This window comes from Schistocerca cancellata, chromosome 1, assembly GCF_023864275.1.
Source record: "Schistocerca cancellata isolate TAMUIC-IGC-003103 chromosome 1, iqSchCanc2.1, whole genome shotgun sequence".
Classification (NCBI taxonomy): domain Eukaryota; kingdom Metazoa; phylum Arthropoda; class Insecta; order Orthoptera; family Acrididae; genus Schistocerca; species Schistocerca cancellata.
In genome coordinates this window covers 1,155,130,992-1,155,153,130 of record NC_064626.1, presented here as the reverse complement: position 1 = coordinate 1,155,153,130, position 22,139 = coordinate 1,155,130,992, and the positions used below count along the sequence as shown (strand labels likewise).

At 43.8% G+C, this 22,139-nt stretch overlaps 1 protein-coding gene and 1 pseudogene across 1 annotated transcript in view; both read right to left on the bottom strand.

Annotated features, from left to right (window-relative positions):
- LOC126136758 (delta and Notch-like epidermal growth factor-related receptor) overlaps positions 1-22,139 on the bottom strand; it is a gene marked incomplete at its 5' end in the record, with an annotated part of 583,816 nt that overhangs the window by 545,429 nt on the left and 16,248 nt on the right. The gene's annotated exons all lie outside the window — the stretch shown is intronic.
- Positions 18,377-18,494, bottom strand: LOC126097799 (5S ribosomal RNA; annotated as a pseudogene).

The window sequence follows — 22,139 nt, the reverse complement described above, 5'->3', positions numbered from 1 at the left end:
GCGAGTTATTATTCAAGTTAGTCATACTTTGTTAAAGAAATGTTGCTGAACAATGTCAACGTAAGTTTGTAATTTTTCACTTAACAGCCTTACGATGTTGTAGCTCTGCAGACAACGATGAATATAGCCGACGACAATGCTGAGCTGCAGTTGTTGCTGCTGCTGCTGCGGTTCGATGAGAAGAGCCCCGAGTCGTCTCCAGAGCCACGGATAATTATGGGACAGGGAATAGTTGGAGTCGCAGCTTCCCCCGCCTGACCTACCGTGTTATCAATACTCGCGGGTTAACAAATCACGCGCGTCTACATTAGCGCGAGCATAGCTGCACACCGCGGCGGCTGGAGCCCCAAACAAACACTTCCGCACTCTTCCATCACTCAAGCTGGTCTGCCTCCTCTCTGCCGCAGCGCGACAGAGACTTTCCATACGCAAAGTTAAAGAACGGCACAGCTACTACCATTTTGTCGTTGCTATAGACAAATTTCAATAAAGTTCCCTTTGCTATTACCCAGCAATTTACAATATTTTCATTATAATTACCATCACTTACATACACTCAAAATTCAATACACTACGCATTAAATATACAGGGCTACTACAAATGATTGAAGCGATTTCATAAATTCACTGTAGCTCCATTCATTGACATATGGTCACGACACACTACAGATACGTAGAAAAACTCAAAAGTTTTGTTCGGCTGAAGCCGCACTTCAGGTTTCTGCCGCCAGAGCGCTCGAGAGCGCAGAGAGACAAAATCGCGACAGGAGTCGAGAAAGCGTATGTCGTGCTTGAAATGCACTCACGTCAGTCAGTCATAACAGTGCAACGACACTTCAGGACGAAGTTCAACAAACATCCACCAACTGCTAACTCCATTCGGCGATGGTATGCGCAGTTTAAAGCTTCTGGTTCAAATGGTTCAAATCGCTCTGAGCGCTATGGGACTTAACATCTGTGGTCATCAGTCCCCTAGAACTTAGAACGACTTAAAACTAACTAACCTAAGGACATCACACACATCCATGCCCGAGGCAGGATTCGAACCTGCGACCGGAGCGGTCACGCGGTTCCAGACTGAAGCGCCTAGACCGCACGGCCACACCGGCCGGCTTTAAAGCTTCTGGATGCCTCTGTAAGGGGAAATCAACGGGTCGGCCTGCAGTGAGCGAAGAAACGGTTGAACGCGTGCGGGCAAGTTTCACGCGTAGCCTGCGGAAGTCGACGAATAAAGTAAGCAGGGAGCTAAACGTACCACAGCCGACGGTTTGGAAAATCTTACGGAAAAGGCTAAAGCAGAAGCCTTACCGTTTACAATTGCTACCAGCCCTGACACCCGATGACAAAGTCAAACGCTTTGAATTTTCGGCGCGGTCTGCCGAATCACTAAAGGGGCACATATCGAACATTTGTGAACGCCTAAAAAAACTTTTTGAGTTTTTGTATGTGTGTGCAAAGCATTGTGAAAATATCTCAAATAATAAAGTTATTGTAGAGCTGTGAAATCGCTTCAATCATTTGTAATAACCCTGCAGTTTCTGTAATACAGCTTACAGCTTCAAAATCAAATGTACAGTACAAGTTATCAACGGATATTAAACGGTAAAATTTTGCATGGTGAAGGAGGTATCTTATCTGCATTTTAGATGTTACAGTTACTGTTCAGGACGTGGGTAAGCAAAGCCCTTGCCGCCCAATAACATCAATAACTCCAGCTTCCACCGCCGCTATGTTGCAACATTTTACTAGGTCACCTCAAAAATCTGTGAAGCCCGGTGCACGTGAAAGCAGGGTAAGCCGATCAAGCTTACGACGGATTCTGAAGGCTGAAAAGTGGAAAGTGTACATTCGAAGATCGCTACATACTATGAACGAGGACGACCCGGATCGAAGGATGGAGAACCGTAAGTGGTTTGAAGGCATGCTTCGCTAGGATGAACGCGTTGCAGGAATGGTTATCTGGACTGACCAGGCGCAGTTCAGACTGAACGGTACTGTAAATCGCCACAATTGCGTTTACTGGGCTCCTGAAAAACCTCACGTTCATGTGGACCTACACGTTAATTTACAGGGTGTTTACGCGTAGTATGATCTGTCATCGTGTGGTTTCATTGGCCCAGTCTTCTTTGAAGCTAACGCAAGTGGTGAGGTGCATCTTCGTGAGCTGCAAACATAGATGTTTCCTGCCATCTGCGATCCTGTTCCAGAAAATGTTTGCAACACTGACACGACCATTCTGCAAACAGCGCAGAACAGAACCTATAATTACTTTCTCTTGCAAACAGAGGCATGATGTACATATCATATATATACATATATCAAAAACAGTTTTGTATCACCTCGGTTCCGAGAGTTCCGGAAACTGTACAGAAAATTGGAATATAGGTCAACATAAACAACATTTCCGCCCTTTTCATTGCTCATGAAAACGCACATTGCATGCTGTACCACCATACAGCGAGACCATCAAAGGTGGTGATTCAGATTGCTGTACACAACGGTACCTCTAATACCCAGTAGTACGTCCTCTTGCATTGATGCATGCCTGTATTCGTAGTGGAATACTATCCACAATTTCATCAAGGCACGGTTTCTCCAGATTGTCCCACTCCTCAACGGCTATTCGGCGTAGATCCCTCAGAGTGCTTGGTAGGTTATGTCGTCCATAAATAGCCCTTTTCAATCCATCCCAGGCATGTCCGATAGGGTTCATGTCTGGAGAACATGCTGACCACTCTAGTCGAGCGATGTCGTTTTCCTGAAGGAAGTCATTCACAAGATAAACACGATTGGGGGCGCTAAATGTCATCCATGAATACGAATGCCTCGCCAATATGCTGCATATATGGTTGCATTATCGGTCGGAGGATGACATTCACGTATATCGAACAACCGTTACGGCGCCTTCCATGACCACCAGCGGAGTACGTCGGCCCCACATAATACCACCCCAAAACAGGAGGGAACGTTCCTCTTGCTTCACTCAGTGCACAGTGTGTCTAAGGCGTTCAGCCTGACCGGGTTGCCTCCAAACAGGTCTACGACGATTGTCTGCTTAAGGCATATGCGACACTCATCGGTGAACAGAGCTTGATGCCAATCCTGAGCGGTCCATTCGGTATGTTGCTGTACCGCTCTGTATGGTGTCGAGGCTGCAAATATAGACCTCGTAATGAACGTCTGGAGTGTTGTTGCGCATCACGTAGCCTCTTGCGCACAGTTTGAGTCGTAACACGACGTCCTGTGGCTGCACGAAAAGCATTATCCAACATGGTGGCGTTGCTATCTGGATTTCTCCAAGCCACAATCCGAAGGTAGCGGTCATCCACTGCAGTAGTAGCCATAGGGCAGCGTGGGCGAGGCATGTCATCGACAGTTCCTGCCTCTCTGTATCTCCTCCATGTCCGAACAATAGTGCTTTGGTTCACTCCGAGACGCCTGCACACTTCCCTTGTTGGGAGTCCTTCCTGGCACAAAGTAACAACGGGGACGCTATCGAACCGCGGTATTGACCGTCTAGGCATGGCTGAACTACAGACAACACGAGCCGTGTACGTCCTTTCTGGTGGAATGACTGGAACTGATCGGCTATCGGACCCCCTCCGCCTGATAGGCGCTGCTCATGCATGGTTGTTTACATCTTTGGACGGGTTTAGTGACAGTGAAAGGGACTGCGTCTGTGATACAATATGCACAATCAATGTCTATCTTCAGGAGTTCTGGGAACCAGGGTGATGCAAAACTTTTTTTGATCTATATATGAAGCCATGGAAATCTTTATCAACACAAAAGCGCCCCCCCCCCCTCTACTCAATGTCAAGACTGAACTGAGAAACAAAATTTTTCCTTCATAATTTCAAAGACCTACTAATCAAAACAGCTAATCAGTCAACCAGTTCGCCGGACATGGTGGCCGAGCGGCTCTAGGCGCTACAGTCTGGAACCGCGCGACTGCTACGGTCGCAGGTTCGAATCCTGCCTCGGGCACGGATGTGTGTGAAGTCCTTAGGTGTGTTAGGTTTAAGTAGTTCTAAGTTCTAGGGGACTGATGACCTCAGACGTTAGCCGACCGCAGTGGTCTAGCGGTTCTAGGCGCTCAGTCCGGAACCGTGCGACTGCTACGAAGGCAGGTTCGAATCCTGCCTCGGGCATGGATGTATGTGATGTCCTTAAAGTTAGTTAGGTTTAAGTAGTTCTAAGTTCTAGGGGACTTATGACCACAGATGTTAAGTCCCATAGTGCTCAGAGCCATTTGAACCATTTTTGAACCTCAGACGTTAAGTCCCATAGTGCTCAGAGCCATTTTTTTCAACCAGTTCCCCCCACCCCAGCCCTCTATCCCAGTCCTTATATTCTAACTACATTGATGTCAACGTAAATATCTTACCATGACATAAATCATGTACTATATGTCTAAATGCCCAAGCCCTTTGTTGTCAAAATAATGGCTCTAAGCACTATGGGACTTAACTACTGAGGTCATCAGTCCCCTAGAACTTAGAACTACTTAAACCTAACTAACCTAAGGACATCACACACATCTATGCCCGAGGCAGGATTCGAACCTGCGACCGTAGCGGCCACGCGGTTCCAAACTGACGCGCTTAGAACCGCACGGCCACACCGGCCGGCCTGTTGTCAAAATAAATCAATAAGTATATACATACTACCTTTAGCTGCAATGTACAGTATCTACCTTCACAAATATTACAGATCATGTTTGTGTAAGAACAGAAATAAGTCAGCAGTTTATTTAAAGTTTTATTCTCGTTGTTTGTAAATGTAAAGTTCATGATCCTACAAACAGGTGCTGTTAATACTAGAACATTACTTTATTTCTGCCCATTCATATTACCGCCAGTTTTGATTAAAGTGTTTGCCCATAAATTGATTGTATTATAGACTACGTTAATGTAAGAATGAAAATGGGGTATCAGATCATTTTAAGTTTGTTCTTATAGTAATTTATTTACTTATCTAAATTTTGAGCATTCATGTTAAAGCCAGTTTTGATTAAAGTTTGCCGGCCGTGGTGGCCAAGCGGTTAAAGGCGCTACAGTCTGGAACCGCGCGACCGCTACGGTCGCAGGTTCGAATCCTGCCTCGGGCATGGATGTGTGTGATGTCCTTAGGTTAGTTAGGTTTAATTAGTTCTAAGGTCTATGCGACTGATGACCTTAGAAGTTAAGTCGCATAGTGCTCAGAGCCATTTGAACCATTTTTTTGATTAAAGTTTTTGCCTATACATCGACTTCATTACATGCAAACAAAAACAAAAATAATGTCTCCGAGAAAAGTTGGCCTATCTTATAATTTTGTATGAAGATTTCTGTAACACGCAACAGCTGCACAGCACATGCTGGATGCTGGTAAATTTTCGTAACTCTCTATTTCGAAGCATTAATCCTCAGTTTCAGGATCTGATTTCTTAAAGACTGATGTGGCATGATTAATGCTTAAGGGGTGGCCAGATGCCCTTCCTGCCGTCACCGCATACTCCCCGGGACAGAAATAGTGTACCCCAGGTGTCTGCATCCAGTGTAAATCATGAAACAGTGCGAACGCGTTGCAAATGTCTGTGAGTCGTGTAACTGAGGCGGGACGTGGGGACCAGCCTGGTATTCACCTAGTGGGATGTGGAAAACCGCCGAAAAACTACACCCAGACTGGCCGGCACACTGGCCTTCGTCGTTAGCCTGCAGGGTGGATTCGATCTGGGGCCGACGCGCCTACCCGAGTCCAGGAAGCAGCGCTTTAGCGCTCTCGGCTACCCTGGCAGGTGGCAAATTTTCGTAACTACCGTGTATAAACATACCGCCTGTGATAAGTGACCGATGTGTTACCAGCTGCACATCACAATGGAAGCTGACAGATGTATATTAATAACAGAGCCACACATACTGTCCCGGCAGATATAGAGTTCTTCTTTGGATCCAAATCGCTACGTAATCAGTACTCATAGTGGTGCATTAAAGCATGTTCCATCTTCTTGTCACAGAGCCAGCACCCATCCTTACGCTTTGAAATAGTCATTTAACCTCTTGTACACCATCTGAAGATGAGTCAGAAAAGGTTCGAAAATCGATTTATGGAATAGATTTAAAAAAAGTGGATTGTGGATGTTTTCTGTATTTGTAACGAAATACGTTAATCCAGGTGAAGAACAGCAAAATGATCTATTAGTCAAAACAGCCAAAGTTGATGTGGAAACATTGATTGATCAATAGGAAATGCGAAATAGCGCTGCCTTGGAAATCATACTAAAGTGTTCTGCAATAGTCCTTCCAGTGAGTGATAATTAATTCAACTCATCTATCTCTTCAACTGACTCCTGTAGCTAAAAGAGACAGGTCAGATGAGCCAGATCAGGGGTTTTACCAACTGTTCTCGCTATCTTTTCCTTACCGAACACTTCATGCAGTTGTGCCAAAGTTTTCTGTATCGTTGGTCACCCTTCCTGAAAATATCCGTACAATTTTACAAGCGTAGAGGTGTTCTAGGAAGTATAGATTTTCTTTCTTCCTGAAAATATCCGTATAATTTTACAAGCGTAGCGGTGTTCCAGGAAGTATAGATTTTCTTTCTTTCGTTTCTATTGTCAGACACAAATTTTTGCCAGCCACCGATTTCGGTCCGTAAAAACCACATTCGTATCTCATTAAAACAGAGGAAGCCATATATTATCCCAAAATCACGAGGTCAAAGTGGCACCGTCACGTAAACAAAATCAGCTTGATCGACGATGCCAATCCGATTTTGGCCCCAAGAGGTGGAATCGTTAAGAGAATTGTGCTGCCAGATTTTATGGCTATGTTTTTGCAGGCTTATGTATTTTACGCTGGGCCGAAAGGCAGTGCGAAATGCGTGAAACCCTCTGAGCAAATTTATTTTCGTTTGCTCGTTAATCCTGCCATTAAATGTATTGGGACAGCTTTATGTGAACGTACCATGGTATTTTATTTTTGTAATTATTTTTGTGTGATTAAAAATGCTTCCTCTGTAATTACGATTACTCGTAAACCGTAACTTCACATCGAAATTCTACGTTGATTAGTCTACTCCAATCGTATTATCTTCGGGGTCACTTATTAACTTTTTTTCGAATTAAAAATATAAAATAGGAGAAATAGGAAGAAATGATAAGTAAATGAAGGATTCAGATGAGTTTGAAAATGAGATTGTAAAATAATAGGAAAGTACAGATTTAAAGGCGACAAACGATAATAATAAGGCAAGCGGAGCGGGATGATTTATGGCAGTAAAAACATGTCTCAACTTATAGTCAACACGTAACTGACGAAAATTGTCTTAATTATGTAGTCAATGGCAAGATACTTTTGCATATGATAATATACAAGTATGAAACTTAAATAATCTTCAATAGATACACACCAGTAGAGGAATATCAGAGGCGCAGCTGTAAACTGCAGTCTCAAGATCCAGAAATTTCCGCTTTACTTACTTCTTGGTCTGTAGCACGTACACAAAACTTCATTTGACAACACGGTTGGGATGGTTCCTTTGAAAGGGTACGGACGACTTCATTCCCCATCCTTCCCTAATCCAATGAGACCGATGACCTCGCTGTCTGGTCTCCTTAACCCAACCCAACCCAATAACACGGTAGGGGAATGTTCTAGGCCACTTTAGACGCTCCTAATCATTAACAGAAACAACCAATTGTGAACCGAGTACTTACGATCTCCCCTGAATAACTGGAGGCGCTAGAAATGTATTTGTTCGTATGTTGTTTCATCTTCGAAAATTGTTTCTCCCTAACGCGGTTCCTCCTTTCAATAATCGCACAAATGCTAAAAGGGCAGGTGTTCAGATAAGCGACCGCGGAAAACAAAACCATGTAAAACGACTCAGTACTGTAAAGGCAGTAGGAACGGATAAGGTACCTATGTGGCTCTACAGTGATTTATGATGATGATGAGCTCCCATACTTCGAGGAGCATAGGGGACGATGCGGGAGACACGCACCGCTGTACTAGGCAAGATCCTAGTGGAGGTTGATTGCCATTGCCTTCCTGTGACAGTAATGCGTATGAAGGATGATGATGAAGGCGACACAACACTCAGGCATCTTGAGGCAGGAAAAATCATTGACCCCGGCGGGAATCGAACCCGAGACCCCATGAGCATAAAGCGTGAACGCTGCGGACCTACAGTGATTAGGCGAAAGAATTTAGTCCCCTTCTAGCGGTTGTTTACAAAAGGTTACTAGAGCAACGAAGAATACTTAGCGATTGGAAAAAAAGCGCAGGTCAGTTCCGTTGTCAAAGAAGGCCGCCGGACTTACGGTGCTAACGTCAATATGTTGTAGAGTTATGGGAGATGTTTCATGCTTACGCATTAAGACGTCTGGAGCACGACAATCTCATCCATAAAAATAAACACGGATTCCGTAAACAGAGATCTTGCGAAACTCATCTCGCTCTGTTTGTCCATGAGATCCAGACTGCCGTAGACAAAGGCGTTCAGGTTGTTGTCGTGTTCCTTGACTTCAGTAAGGCATTCGACAGATTCCTCACTATGTGTTCAGAAAAAAATACAAGCTTAGCAACTATCTGACCAGATTTGCGATTCATTCAGGCCTTCCGTGCGGACACAGCGTGTCTTAAGGGTACAAATGTGAAGGTAGCTTAGGGATTACCCGAATAGAGTTTATAGAGTCGCAACTATTTAAAATTTATATTGAAGATAGTATGGATAAAATTTGAGGTTCCGTGAGGTTATTCGGGCAGGATACTGAGTCTGTACGAAGGTGGCAACGGCAGAATACTGTAGCGAAATAGGCGCAAATAGGAGAAGTGATCCACTACTGTTCTACTACACTACATCTAAATCTACGTGCCTGGCAGCGGGTTCATCTGGCCGTGTTCAAGCTATCTCTTTACCGCTCCACTGTCCAACAGCACGCGCGAAAAGCGAATACACGAATCTGTTCGTGCGAGCTCTGACGTCTCTTATTTTATTCTAACGATCATTTCTCGCTACCTATGTTGGTGCCAACAGAATATGTTTGCATTCAGAGGACAAAGTTGGTGACTGAAATTTCGTGAAAAATCTCGCCGCAACGAAATACGCCCTACTTTTAATGATTTCCAACACAACTCGCGTATGACATCCGTGATTCTCCCGTGTTTCGCGATAGAACAAAACGAACTGCGCTTGTTTGAACTGTTTCAGCGCCCACCGTCTATACTCTGAGATGTGGATTTCATACGGCACAGCAACACTCTGGCAGAAGACGGACAAGCGTAGCGTAGGCAGTCTCTTTGGTAGATCTGCAGCATCTTCTGAGTATTCTCTCAATAAAGCGCACTCTTTAGTTAGCTTCCGCCACAAAATAATCTAACCGTTCTAATTTAAGCTAGAAGCAATTGTAATTCCTAAACATTTAGTTGAATACACACTTTAGATTTGTGTGGTTTATCATGTAACCGAAATTTAGCTGATTCCTTTTAGTATCCATGTGGATGACGTCAAACTCTTCATTATTTACAGTCAAAAATGGTTCAAATGGCTCTGACCACTATGGGACTTAACTTCTTCGGTCATCAGTCCCCTAGAACTTAGAGCTACTTAAACCTAACTAACCTAAGGACATCACACACATCCATGCCCGAGGCAGGATTCGAACCTGCGGCCGTAGCGGGTGCGCGGTGCCATACTGTAACGCCCAGAACCGCATGGCCACTGCGGCCGGCTATTTACAATCAACTGCCAGTTTTCGCACCATACAGGTCTCCTGCCTAAATCATTGCACAATTGGTTTCGGTGTTCTGATGACTTGACGAGACGGTAAATGACAGACTCACCTGCAAACAAACAATCTAAGAGGGCTGCTCAGATCGTCTCCTACACAATTTATGTAAATTAGGAACTCCAAAGGACCTTTAACACTTCCTTGGAACACTGGACTCTCATTCCGGAGGACGACGTTTCAAACCCGCGTCCGACCATCCTGATTGAGGTCTTCCGTGATTTACCTAAATCGCTTCAGGCAAATGTCTGTAAAGGACACGGCCGACTTCCACCCCCATCCTTCCTTCACTCTACGGGACGGATGACTTCGCTGTTTGGTCCCCTGTCCCAAATCAATCAAATTCCTTGGGGAATACCCCATATAACTTCTGTTTTACTCGATGACTTTCCATCAGCTAATACGAACGCTGACCTTTCTGGCAGGAAATCACGAACCCAGTCCCACAACTCAGGCGATACACCGTAGGCATGCAATTTAATTAGAAGTCGCTTGTGAGGAACAGTGTCAAAATACTTCTGGAAACCTAAAATATTGAATCCATCTGACATCGCCTCTCCACAGCACTAGTGGCGCAAGTCACTGGGATTAGCAGCTGCCGGCCGCGGCAGCCGAGCGGTTCTAGGCGCTTCAGTCCGGAACCGCGCGACTGCTACGGTCGCAGGTTCGAATCCTGCCTCGGGCATGGATGTGTTTGATGTCTTTAGGTTAGTTAGGTTTAAGTAGTTCTAAGTTCTAGGGGACTGATGACCTCAGATGTTAAGTCGCATATGCTCAGAGCCATTTGATCCATTCGGAGCGGTCTAAATTGGAACTAACAGATATCACAAATAGCAGGAAAATCAGATGTGAGAATGGGATTCATTGGAAGAATCTCAAGGAGATGTAATTCATCCATGAAGGAAGTGGCTCCCAAAACAGTCGACGGACTGCTTCTTGAGTATTGTTCATCAGTCAGTGATCCTTATCAAATAGAAGAGATAGAGAAGATGCAGCAAAGGGCGGAGCGTTTCTTCAGCGGATCGTTAGCTCGGCGGGAGCGCGTTGCAGAGATGCTCAACAGACCCCAGTGGCAGACTTTACAAGAGAGGCGTTGTGGATCATGGAAAGATTTACTGGTGAAATTTCTAAAGCATAGTTCCCAAGAAGAGGTAGGGAAGCATATTACTTTCTCCCAAATACGATAGCGAAACGATCACGAAAAGAAAATTAGAGAAATTAGATGTCATTCGGAGCTTTACGGACAATCGTTTTTGCGAGGGCTACTCTTGATTGGAAACTACCGGGTGAAAAAAAAGTCACTATAAATTTGAAAACTTAATAAACCACGGAATAATGTAGATAAAGAGGTAAAAATTGACACACATGCTTGGAATGACATGAGGTTTTATTATAACTGAAAAACAAAAACAAAGTTCACAAAATGTCCGACAGATTGCGCTGGACAGCAAAACTGCTACCGTGACGGGTGAGAGGTACGCCCATATCTTACAGAACCGCATCATACCCAGCCTGGCTGATAAACACCTGCTGGAACGTGCGATGTTTATGAGGACGGCGTTCCACCCCATATTGTTAATTTGTACCTCTCTATGTACATTATTTCGTGATTTATTCAGTTTTCAAATTTATACTGACTTTTTGATCATCCAGTACTTCTATCAAGTGCAAATGAGAATGTGTAAGGCATACAGGTTCCGTGTAAATAAGTAATTTGCTCTTTCGTTAACATACGAAATCGAAATAAGAGCCGGCCACTGTGGCCGAGTGGTTCTAGGCGCTTGAGCCCGAAACCGCACTGGTGCTACGGTCGCAGGTTCGAATCCTGCCTCGGGTGTGGATGTGTGTGATGTCCGTAGGTTAATTAGGTTTAAGTAGTTCTAAGTCTAGGGGACTGATGACCTCAGATGTTAAGTCCCATAGTCCTTAGAGCCATTTGAACCATTTTTTCGAAAGGAGAAAGAGTCAAAATTACTGTTATACAAAAAATAAAACATTTATTGTTTACCTTCTACCGAACAAGGAAAACCGTTCGCATGCAGAAACGCAAATGAATACGGTCGTCGAAAGGCTGACTTTTCTGAGCTTTACTAGCTTCACTGCGAGGAAACACCTGAGTAAAAAGTGAAATGAGCCATGAACAAATAGCGATCGCAGGACAAAGTTGGCCACATTTCCTGTAGAAAAGATGCTCGCGGTGTTCTAGTTAGCAGCTTAATACTTCTCCGTTTCTTAAAATAAGTCTACACATTCGCTCTTTCGGAATTTAACGACGCGATCGATACTTAAAGGTACTATGTTCAAAAATTATTAAGTTATTATAATTTTAAATTCAGATTCAATACGCTCATCTGTATCAGGAATATACAATTTCGAAACAACTTCTACCCACTTTTCCCACATAGCGCTTATACGTCCTAACATATCAACTGCTCTTCGTACTCTTCGACAAGATTTTTCATCAGAGCGTAACACACGTGACCTACAACAGAAACGTTTCTGTGAGATTTCGGAAGGAAAGATGGCTCTACCTTTTTCTACTCTAGGTTCTCTGTTGATGCAACATATGTTTTATATACAACAACTAGTAATAACAAACCAACTTAGCCTTCAAGTGTAATTATATCTGTTCCTTTGCAGCGGCCGCCACAAACTTTTTGACCGTTTATAATAGTCGTTTCCACCACAATATTATTAATACTATAGTTCATAAGAGCTTAAAACAAGGGTTTCATATCACTGGCTCTGGATATAGCATATGTCCTAGGACATATCTCCTAGGACCAGTTTACAATGGACACTCTCCCATTTTCTGGAAACATTCTAAGTTCCACATGATATTTTCTTCTTTTGACTGAAGGAACTGCACCGGTTTCACGTCGACAGGTGAGGTATCAATGTCTGAATTACCTTCGGATTCACATGTAGATCTTCGCTGTATTGATGTTCTTTTTGTGAGAAACGAGGGCGTCCTGAAAATTGATACATTCAAATTTTTTTGTGAAAACTCTTAAAGTTTTGTAAGTAAACCGAACGTTATGAATCTTCTATTTGTTTATTCATCATGTCTAAATATTTGAATACCGAAACTCCTACAACCATCAAAAAGAAACGCAAGGTACATATATTTCAAAAAGGTGATAAAAATGCTTTTAACACCGTTTTAAGAGACAGTCTGCACTCCTTCCGATCTGATCATGTAAGCGTAGAAAAGGTGTAGAATGATTTCATAGAGATAGTATCGACAGCAATTGAAAGATGTATACCACATAAATTAATAAGTGATGGTACTTATCCCCCATGGTACACAAAACGGGTCAGATCGCTGTTGCAGAAGCAACGAAAAAAACATGGCGTATTTAAAAGAACGCAAATTCCCCAAGACTGGCAAAGTTTTGCAGAAGTTCGAAATATAGCACGTACTTCAATTCGAGATGGTATCAATAATTTCCACAACGAAACACTGTCTCGAAATCTGGCAGAAAACCCAAAGAGATTCTGGCCATACATAAAGCACACCTGTGGCAAGACGCAATCAATACCTTCATTGCGCGATAACAACGGTGAAGTCACTGAAGACAGTCCCACTAAAGCAGAGTTATTAAGCACGGTTTTCGGGTGAAACTCCTTCACCAAAGAAGACGAAGTAAATATTACCGAATTCTAAACAAGAACAACTGCCAAGATGAGAAACATAAAAATAGATATCATCGGTGTCACAAAGCAGTTTAAATCACTTAATAAAGGCAAGGCTTCCGGTCCAGTTGGTACACCACTCAGGTTCCTCTCAGAGTATACTGACACAATAGCTTCATATTTAGCTATTATATACAAACGCTCGCCCACAGAAAGATACGTACCTAAAGACTGGAAAATTGCTCAAGTCACACCAATACCCAAAAAGGGAAGTAGGAGTAATCCGTTGAATTACAGACCCATATCACTAACGTCGATTTGAAGTTTGGTTTTCGAACATATACTGTATTCGTACATTATGAAGTACCTCGAAGAAAACAATTTTTTGACACATAGCACGGATTCAGAAAATATCGTTCTTCCGAAACACAACTAGCTCTTTATACTCATGAAGTAACGAGTGCTATTGACAGTGGGTGTCAAATTTGATTCCATATTTTTAGATTTCCAGAAGGCTTTCGACACCGTTCCTCACAAGTGTCTTCTAACCAAACTGCGTGCCTATGGAATATCAGCTCAGTTGTGCGACTAGATTCGTGATTTCCCGTCAGAAAGGTCACAGTTCGCAGTAATAGACGGAAAGGCATGGAGTAAAACAGAAGTAATATCCGGTGTTTCCCAAGGAAGTGTTATAGGCCCTCTATTTTTCCTGATCTATATTAACGACATATGAGAAAATCTCAGTAGCCGTCTTCGATTTTTTGCAGATGATGCAGTCATTTACCGTCTTCCTAAGTCATCAGATGACCAAAACGAATTGCAAAGTAATTTAGATAAGATATCTGTATGTGCGAAAAGTGGCAATTGACCCCGAATAAAGAAAAATGTGAAGTTATTCACATGAGTACTAAAAGAAATCCAGTAAACATCGATTACGCGATAAGTCACACAAATCTGAAGGCTGTAAATTCAACTAAATACTTACGGATTACAATTACAAATAACGTAAATTGGAACGATCACATAGACAATATTGTGGATAGAGCAAACCAAAGACTGCGATTCATTGACAGAACGCTTAGAAGGTGCAACAGATCTACCAAAGAGACTGCTTACACCACGCTTGCCCGCCCTATTCTGGAATATTGCTGTGCGGTGTAGGATCCGCATCAGATGGGACTGCCGGAAGAAATCGAAAAAGTACAAACAATGGCAGCTCTTGTTTCATCGCGAAGTAGGGGAGGTAGTGCCACAGACATGATCCGTAAATTGGAGTAGTAATCATTAAAACAAAGGCGTTTTTCGTTGCGACGGGATCTTCTCATGAAATTTCAATCACCAGTTTTCTCCTCCAACTGCGAAAACATTCACATAGGGAGACATGATCATCACGATAAAATAAGAGAAATCAGGGCTCGCACAGAAAAATTTAAGTGCTCGTTTTTCCCGCGCGCCTTTCGAGAGTGTAACGGTAGAGAGACCGCTTCAAGGTGGTTCATTGAACCCTCTGTCAGGCACTTAATTGTGAATAGCAGAGTAATCACGCAGATGTAGCTGTAGATATATTTCTCAACAAGGTCACCCTGGCGATAAACACATTCCTCCCAACGGGAGATCAGTTTGTTGATATGGTCGCTGTACGACGTTTGGCTTCGTTGACGGAGCCACAACCTCGCTTCTGCTTGCCGAGCTTCATCACTATCAAAGTGAAGTCCTCGATGCCTTTCTTTAGCTTTTGGGAACAAATGAAAATCGGATGGGGCCAGGTCAGTACTTTATGGAGGAAGTTCGACAACGTTGAAGTCAAGGCGTCGGATTATTGTAGATGTCGCAGCGCTCTTGTGGGGTCTGGCATTGTCGTGCTGAAGCAGAGGGTGCCCCGTGTGTAGACGAACTCTTACAATTCGAAACTCGGTTACAGTACGCTGTTTCTCACGCACCAACATATTTACGTTACACACCGCCATGTTCCGCGCTGCGGATCGCAGCGCTCTAGTGGCAGAGGGCTGAAAATATGCATACATGAATAATAAAGATATTGAATGTTAACAGTGTTTGTTTTTATTTAAAAAGCTTTAAGAGTTTTTACATAAAAAACTCGGAGACATTACGTTTCAGCAGGGCCTCTCGTTCTCCTAACTGCCAGATTCGGTTGCTTCCAACTTTTTTTATTTTTTTTTTTAGCCACACGGAAATTACAACACTTAGATAACTGAACTGCACTGATGGTGATAATGTTTTGATAATTTGAACGCGATCCATGACCTGCGTTGTTTAAAAAAAAATAAAACATTACATATGTATCTCAGACACGTAGAAATAAAATTTTTCTGTCGATATTTGTTCATGTTGTGAATCTTTAAATAACAGGGTCATATATACTCAAGGAGCACAAGTATCACAGAAAAAGCTATAACAAGCGGTGGAAACCTATTTCTTTCATTTGAGTCCTAAGTTACGTGGAAAGAAGAGAAAAACTAATTCATTAAGTTTATAGCGTCAGCGTTCAAATCTAAAAAATATTATGGGACAAAAAATTCATTTCCGGCCCATTCTGAGCTAAAGAATACAGCAGGGTTAAAATAAACAAAGTTTTCCACTTATCATGCTCTTTCTTTTCATGCAGCGAAATGACTCGAAGTCGGCAACTGTCGTTAACTGTGTTTGTGTCATGGCTCAATCAGTCGTTCCTTTTGCAGAATTTGATAGATTAACTCATTTCTGTTCTGAAATCTTACAATCTTATTCATAATTTCTTAACTAAAACTTCGTTTCTTCCTGCATGAACATCGTGACAGTATGTGGATACACCGAGCGAGGTGGCGCAGTGGTTAGACACTGGACTCGCATTCGGGAGGACGCCATCCTGATTTAGGTTTTCCGTGATTGCCCTAAATCGCTCCAGGCAAATGCTGGGATGGTTCCTTTCAAAGGGCACGGCCGACGTCCTTCCCATACCTTCCCTAATCCGATGAAACCGATGATCTCGCTGTCTGGTCTCCTTCCCCAAACAACACACACAAGTATGTGGATACATTCTTTCAAATTACCAGACGCTTATTCCATCAAAAACTAATGGGCCTAGCTATTCATTATCAGAAACAGAGCGAACAGCTGAACTGGTTATTTTCATCCTTTAGCATCCGCATCATTATGATTTGTTATGAGCTGCAAGTAAACGATCAATATGGATCGTTGACCGAAACTGGAGTTTTTCTACAGATCTAATCGCATTTATGCTAAAACACAAAGAGTCGTAGATACTGGTTATACAGGGAAGTACAAGGACTTAAATTAGCTACGTTGTGGGCACTGTTGTTAAATAAGTGAATATCACTAACTCAGCCGCCAAATGATACTCCTTAACCACTTCGGCTTACTAAAAGAATCGGCGAAGAAGTTCGGACAGCGAACTTTACGGTAGTCAATGTGTGAATGTGTGGATACGAATAAACGCGCCTTCTGAAAGCATGATAGGTAGTACGTTTTTTGTTGTTGGAACCTAATGTTCCACAGCGCACACACACACACACACACACACACACACACACAGAGGAGAGCCACCACCTGTTTAGCAGCACCCTGGAATACCTCTGAACCACAGCACAAAAGCGATTGTGAGTGGTATGGATTTGTCAACTCCTTGTTGGGCTTCGAGAGGTCCGTGGCATTAACCATCTACGCACAGATCACGTATTTCCCTTAAATTACGGGACGTTTGACGGTGGTCGCGGAGATGGAGCCGGATAGCACCCGATATGTGTTCTATCGCACCCAGATTAGGCATATTTGGTGGCCACGAAGAGATCTATCTAAAGCACGTTACTTGCAGTAGCGTCAAAAAAGCCGTAATACTTACCAGATCAGTATCTACTGTAAACGATGAAGTTTACTAGTGACCCACTGCTGTCCACTGTGATATCGTCAACCACTCCTTAACCACAAGTGTTTTCTTTGAGCACTGCAAAGAGGGCTAGTTAAGCGCCTACCTAAAAAAGGACGCTGCCACAGCACCCTCTGATCACCGACCTATTTGCATTGTTCCTGCACTGTCCAAGGTCTTACAATGTATAGTCCATGGCCAGCTAAGAAACTACCTAATTACAAACAACTTACTCGACCAGTCCACTTCTGTAAACACTGCAGTACAACATCTGCCTTAATGAAGGTAATAGATGAGCTGAAGCTTGCCATGGATGCACAAGAGGCTACTATCACGTGCTTCTTGGACTTCAGCTAAGCATTTGATACTGACGACTTCGACATTTTACTTGCCAAACTATGCAGCCTACATTTCTCGCCAAGTGCAGTGCAAAGGTTTCGCTCATACCTGACGTCTCCCCAGCAATGCGTCATGTCCGGCACCATAAAGCCATAACGAGGGAGGTAGTATCAGGCACCCACCAGGCTTCGGTATTAGGTCCTACACTCTTTTCGTTGTACGTATGTCAATGAAGTGTCGTCAGTTTTGTCCGGCTGCAAAGACCACATATACGCTGATGACCTCCAATTGTATCTAGTTGCAAAACCATTAATCATGAAGAAAGCTACAAAAAATCTCACCACCAATCTGTTAGCACTGTCAGAATGGGCGCAGGATATATCGGTGAAGCTCATCCCATTCAAAACCCAAGCGGGACGGGTTGGTCATTCTCGGCACATCAGCCTGAAATACCGGGAATCCCTATTATCTTTAGCCCTAAATAGGACAAATATCAACTTCTCTCCTTCAGCAAAGAGTCTATTATTAATAAAAAAAAGAAAAGCACTCCGTCGTCAGGCCACGAGTGGCCTACCGGGACTATCTGACCGCCGTGCCATCCTCAGATGAGGATGCGAATAGGAGGAGCGTAGGGTCAGCACACCGCTCTCCCGGTCGTTATGATGGTATTCTTGACCGAAGCCGCTAAAATATTCGGTCGATTAGCTCCTCAATTGGCATTACGAGGCTGAGTTTACCACGAAAAATAGCAACAGCGCATGGCGGCCTGGATGGTCACCCATCCAAGTGCCGGCCACGCCCGAGAGTGCTTAACTTCGGTGATCTCACGGGAACCGGTGTATCCACTGCGGCAAGGCCGTTGCTCTATGTTTAATAAGAGATGAAAATTTAAATTCTACTGAGCACACAACTGCAATGTGCAAGAAACCGTTAGCATTTCTCCTTGCCCTCCAAAAATTTATAAAGCAATTCCTTCTTCACCCGGAAAAGAAACTTGTACAAACACTTATACTTCCCTTTATTGATTACAGCGATGCTGTCCTGCTAGGTCTTACTCAGAAAAGCTCACGGCGCCTGGAACTGGTTATGAATGCCTGTGCTCGTTATATCTGTGACGATCGACGCTTTGATCAGATTTCACCATCAAATGCATAGCTATCCAGGCTGCGTGCAGACAAGCGCAGACATTTACATACTCTCTGTCTTCTCTACTGTCTCATCCCTCATATCTCTCCTTGACCTTAACCCTTTTGTCTGAACAACATGGCAGAAACATCCGCTTCCATCAGAATCTTTTCTGTCCCACTATATCGTTCAGTTACTTTCTCGAAATCCTTCTCGGTAGTCGGAACCCGACTCTGCAGTAACGTCCCAGATTAATTTACAGAACCGAATACAACTTCCAGCATCAGAAGGCATTTAATGACACACAGTGAAGAGGTAAAGAAATTGGTAAACCTGCCTAACATCGTGTATTGCCCCGCGAACACGCAGAAGTGCTGCAACACGAGATGGCATGGACTCGAACAATGTCTGAAGAAGTGCTGGAGGGAACTGACACCATGAATTCTGCAGGGCTGTCCATAAATCCGTAAGAATACGAGGGGGTGGGTATATCTCCTGAACAGCACGTTGCAAGGCACCCAGATATGCTCACTGATGTTGTGGCTGGGCAGTTTGGTTGGCAGCGGAAGTGTTTGAACTCAGAAGAGTGTTCCTGAAACCACTCTGTAGCTATTCTGGACGTGTGGAGTGTCGCATAGTCCTGATGGAATTGCTCAAGTCCGCCGGAATGGACAAATGGACGCAGGTGATCAGAAAGGATGCCTACGTACATGTCAACTGTTACAGTCGTAGCTAGACGTATCAGAGGTCCCATATCACTCCAGCTGCACACACCCCACACCATTACAGAGCCTCCACCCGCTTGAACAGTCCCATGCTGACATGCAAGGTCCATGGATTAATGAGGTTCTCTCCTTGACCGCACACGTCCATCCACTCGATACAATTTGAAACGAGACTCGTGTACCAGGCAACATGTTTCCAGTCATCAACAGTCCAATGTCGGTGTTGACGGGCCCAGGCGAGACTTAAGGCTTTGTGTCGTGCAGTCATGAAGGATACACGAGTGGGTCTTCGGCTCCGAAAGCCCATATCAACTATGTTTCGTTGAATAGTTCTCACGCTGACACTTGTTGATGGCCCAGCATTGAAATCGGCAGCAGTTTTCGGAAGGGTTGCACTTCTCTCACACTAAATGATTCTCTTCAGTCGTCGTTGGTCCCGTTCTTGCAGGATCTTTTTCCGACCGCAATAGTGCCCAAGATTTGATGTTTTACCAGATTCCTGATACTCACGGTACACTCGTGAAATCTTCGTACGGGAAAATCCCCACTTAACCGCTACCTCGACGATGCTGTGTCCCAGCGCGCGTGCCCCGACTATAACACCACGTTCAAACTCACTTACAACTTGATCAACCTGCCATTTAGTGCAGTAACTGATCTACTAACCGCGCCAGACACTTGTTGTGTTATATAGGCTTTGCCGACAGCAGTGCTGTATTCTGCCTGTTTAGATATCTCTGTATTTGAATACGCATGTTTACACCAGTTTCTTTGGTGCTTCAGTGTATATACGAAAGCAACAATAAGGATTACCATTTATAAGAATGGGTAGCATTCGGAAGCACATTTACGTTCGACTTCCAGTAGGAAACTAAAGTTAGCGAGCATGGAGAACATGGATAGGGACTGCGGATAGGTGGCGCTGGGTGGGAGTGTGGGTCTGCTGGAGAGCGCGTCGAAATAGCCCGCGCATTTTCGATAAACACTATGTCCAGATGGCACAGTGGTTAACATGGATGCATACCATGCAGGAGTTTCCGGCTGCTAGTCGTGATCTGTCACATATTGTCAATCGGCGCCCCTGATTCTACATAAACTGCAGAGTTAACTGATACCATTAGTTCCTTTCGTTTCCTTTCTCCCCAATCTACCTTCAATTACGTAATAATGATTGCCGTTGTCTCTGGACGCATTCACTACCGCTTGCACATCCTTCTTTCCAACCAGATCATCATTTCTGTCCCAGAACTTGTTATATCAGAAAATATCTACAGTGTGGTCCTTAGTAATGTTTATAGGTCCCGTGAAGCGACGTGGAAGACGCTGAGGCAAGCGTTTAATATAAGACACACGGGGTCGCAAATGTTGGGAATTACCCCAGAAGTGTATGAAAAATGTCGAACATGTGACGTCACCAGATCACGTACCTCGCCACAACTGCAGCGGTTGGGCTTGGGCGTGAAGGAATAATTGAGCGATGTAATATTTGCTTTCGAGCAAACGGTGCCAATTGCCAAGAACTTATGTAAATGTGTTCTTTTGTAAGCTTGGAAGTTATAAAATTATTGCCCTCGCTGTAACCGAGTAAAATCTGTCCTTATTTTGTTTAAATGGATGAGAAATGTCGAACATGGTACGTCACTAGATAATGTACCCCACCGCAACTGCAGAGGTTGGGCTTGGGTGTGTAGGGATAGTCGAGCGATGCAATTACACTCGAGCAAACGGTGCCAAATTCAAATAAGTTTTGAAAATGTGTACTTTTGTAAGTGTATCAGGTATAAAATTATTGTCCTCGCTGTAACCGAATAAAAGCTGTTCTTATTTTGAGTTTCTTCCCTTCTGTCCCTTCCTTTTCTGTTTACAGGCCTCATTTAGTAAAGAAAACGTAGGTCATTTACTGGTAACGACGGAATTCGGAAACGGATGCTGATTTACTTGTGACACAGTCAAATGGTTCAAATGGCTCTGAGCACTATGGGACTTAACAGCTGTGGTCATCAGTCCCCTGGAACTTAGAACTACTTAAACCTAACTAACCTAAGGACATCACACACATCCACGCCCGAGGCAGGATTCGAACCAGCGACCGTAGCAGTCGCGCGGTTCCGGACTGCGCGCCTAGAACCGCGAGACCACCGCGGCCGGCGTGACACAGTCAGGTAGGTTTTTGTTGTACTGTACTTTTCAATAAAGCAGCGGAGAAAGTGAGACCAGTAAACGCATAGCTGTCTAACGTAATGAAAACAATGCTGCCTGTAAGGTGCAAGACTAGAACCCCGTGCATCACGAGCTAATGCTGCGCACGTCGGCGCAGAGCCACGCTGACGTGAATACTTGCCTTGCGTTGGGACGACCACTTGCGACAGACCGGCAGACCGATATACCCAACCGCTGCGAGGTACGCCATCTGATGATGTCACATGTTCCCGACTTTTCCGACCCCATGTGTCTTACATTAAATTACTTGTCTCAGTATCATTAGTGTCGCTTCGGAGGTTTTTAAACCTTAATAAGAATCACCCTGTATTTTGGAGACGTAAAAGTTCGTTTTACTAAAACTATTATTATTATTATTATTACTTTAACAGTATTAGTGGCAGCAGCTGCAGTATTATAAGTACGGCTACCATTAATTTCATTACTTCATAGACAGTAT